The sequence below is a fragment of the Phyllostomus discolor genome, chromosome 8 (assembly GCF_004126475.2).
Source record: "Phyllostomus discolor isolate MPI-MPIP mPhyDis1 chromosome 8, mPhyDis1.pri.v3, whole genome shotgun sequence".
NCBI classification, from domain to species: Eukaryota; Metazoa; Chordata; class Mammalia; order Chiroptera; family Phyllostomidae; genus Phyllostomus; species Phyllostomus discolor.
This window is the reverse complement of record NC_040910.2, coordinates 14316390-14319388: the sequence shown is the minus strand read 5'-3', so window position 1 is coordinate 14319388 and position 2999 is coordinate 14316390. Positions and strand designations below refer to the sequence as shown.

General features: G+C 47.7%; 1 pseudogene; it reads right to left on the bottom strand.

Annotated features, from left to right (window-relative positions):
- Positions 1–281: 281 nt before the first annotated feature.
- Positions 282–1244, bottom strand: LOC118502293 (annotated as a pseudogene).
- Between the last annotated feature and the right edge of the window lie 1755 nt (positions 1245–2999).

Genomic DNA, 2999 nt, shown 5'->3' with positions numbered 1-2999 from the left:
ACAGCCACCTACGTTTTCAGAGAATGTTTTCAAGGGTATCCTGTTGGGGGCCACATTCCTTGCCCAGATCAATGGAATGGAGGCTACGAGAGATCTGAATCCAACATCCACATTCGCGTCTTCGTTTTCACTGATATGCCCAAGCTCCAATGCCTTCATTTCCCCTTCCTTTACAGCGGCAAAGCCTCCTTGACCAGAAAAATAAATGTGCAGTTGGCAAGAGCTGAATAGAGGGCCGCTTAAATGATTTTTAATTTATGTTAAAACGCTAACAGCAGTTTTCCAGGTCCCCATGAATACCTCACAAAATGAAGGTTTTCAAAGCCTACCTTTAAAAAAGGAACTAAGAGATTTTAAAACATTCCCTTTAATTTTAGCTGCCCCAGTTGTATCTTTTTCTTCCTGCCCTGGTGGGTCCGGCAGCCAGTGAGGAGCTTATGCTTAGTTATTCTTGGAGCTCTGGTCTGGAAGTCTTCTGGCCTCCAAACCAAAGTGCCGCAGATCTGATCTTGTCGTCGACTCTCCACACCTCCGCCTCTGTTCTCAAAAAGTGGACACTGACCTGGTCTAAAATATGTATTTAATTATTTTGCTGCAAAAAGCCTTATTGTTTCCATTTGGTTCAAATGCATGGGAGAGGGTTCCAGGGTGGTTAAAAGGGTGTCTAGTGGCTTCAGGGAGAGGCTCAGGCAGAAGCCAGAGGCCAGGAAAATGCAAAGGGGCCCCTCAGTGGTCTCTGGGCTCCAAAGGCTCCTAGTCATGCACGAGGGTGAGCCTTTGGAAGAGGTACTCACCCAGCCCAGCCTGGGGCCGCCAGCCTGTAGAGGTGGGTCAGCAGGTCTCCCATCTGCTTGATGAGTTTCACCTCCTCCCCCAGGAAGTGGTTCTCCGGGAAGCCACAGCGGAGGGTCTGTGTGGGCAGAACCCAGGGCCTGCAGACCCAAAAGGGTCCAGTTCAGGTGCTTCTCCAAGGCCAAGGCAGCTTCCCTGCAACCTGAGTTTGACCCCACTCATCGTGGGAAGGCCTTACCATGTCCTGAAAGAGGACGTGGCCACTGCACTGGTTTTGCAGTTTTAAGAGACTCTTGGTGCCCTCACACTTCTCCTCGGCCAGCTCTTGGAAGTGGCCCACTCCCTGCAGAGGCCCAGGATCATGGTCGAAACAGAGGCCCAGAGAGAGGTAGGTGTAGGAGGCCCGCTGGTGCGGGGTGGCCGGGGGTTGACAGCAGCCCCCGCCTCGATGGAATCACTGACGCATTTGGGAGCTCATGGTGGTTCGGCAGTGAGGAATTAAGGTCAGAAAAAGGTGTTGGCTGGTCTTGGAGGCTGAGGATGGCTGAGATGGCTCCAAAGGTGGTGACTGGAAAAGAGGTTGGAGGGTCGTTGGAAGGAAGGGGCTGCTCCGTCCAAACCGTGTTGAAGTAAGAGGAAGATCCCAGGACCGCCGAGGGCACTGACGTGCAGAATGTTGAGAGAATCATAATCGTGTCCTTAGAAAATACTTAGCAGTTTTCGGTGTTTTTTCATGTGCAACAGGTATTATTTCTTTTGATTGTGTTTTCTTGGAAAGAAAACACAATAATTTACCATTTGAACTGTGAATTCTTGATACTCTTGATTGTTAATGGCCTACATTTTAAAGCAGATGGACTTCTGTCTGCCACTCAAGATGCATCGAGGTTAAAATGTCAACAATTATTCACTGAACAAAGATATATTCACGGAGATGCACACCAGGACAAAGTGCTTAAAAGATAAGAATTATCTTAAATGTTAAAACTAGGTAAAATATGCTATATTAAAGAAAATGTATACGATTCACTTTCCAAATAAATAGAAATACCATCTTGTTAAAGAGGTATCTGAAATAGTTAAAGAGGTATCTAAATAGTCACTGATTAGTATTCGCAGAGGTGGTCACTGTATTTTCTAACTGCTGACTTTGGGTTTCTGCCCAGCATAGCGTGAAGTTCCATAAGAGATACTAAAGACGTCTAAGGTCTTGTCCTTGTGGAATTTGTAGTTCAGAGTACAAGACGAAAGTGTGTGTTGATCAATGTTAAAGGAGATGTGCTAATGGTAAGTGCAAGACACTCAAAGAAAACCACCTTGAAAATGTAAAGGATCCTGAAAATTGAAGACTTGGCCTAGGTGGGAGAGGAGAGAGAAGGCCTTTTTGGATGTGAAGCCAGCAGGAAAGACACAGGGAGGAGCTCAGGAACCTGATACTCGGTTCTTCAGGAGGCGTGTCCACCTAGACGGCTCAGACCTGAAAACCAAATGGAGCTTAAGCTCTTGTCTCCGAAACGCTCTCTCCTTCTGTGGTCCAGGATTCGGCAGATGGCACCAGCACCCACCGCCCCTCAGTGTCTTACCAGAAAACTGGGAGGCACCTTAAGTTTTCCTCTCTCCCTTTCCTCCGCGTCGGTTCTGTGATTCTCTCTGTTTGGGGGCTGCCTTTTGAGAGCTCCAGGATGCTCATTGCCGAGAACTGAGATAAGCTCAAGATTGTTACTGATCCTGAGCCTACCACTGACTTCGATTCTTCTCTTGCATGAGTTCCCTTTAAGAGTTTTGTCCTTGAATGCCTCACCATGGCCTAATGTATTTAAGTCAGTGAGTTGGTTTAGACGGACTAACCAGCTCGAATCAGGCACTTCTTTGCGTTAGGGCTTCAAGTTTAGTTTCCTCGTTTCCTCACAAGGCACCCTCTCTCGACCTAGTCCAACTACCTGAGACAGCAAACTCGGGCTATGGTCTCAGCATTCCTGACCCGCTTTTGAGCCTTCCTACGCTCTCTGCCTTACTTTACATGTTCATGATCTTTTGCCTGGCGTGGTAGATTGAGTTAATATGTTCAACAAATCTTTGCTCTTCCCTTTCTCACGCTTTGGGTGGGTGCAGAATCCTGCCGCGTCCTATTGACGTTGACGTTGGCCATGGGACTTTGGCAAGAGCAATGTAGGCAGCAGGAATAGTGTGCTAGCTCTGGGCAGAGG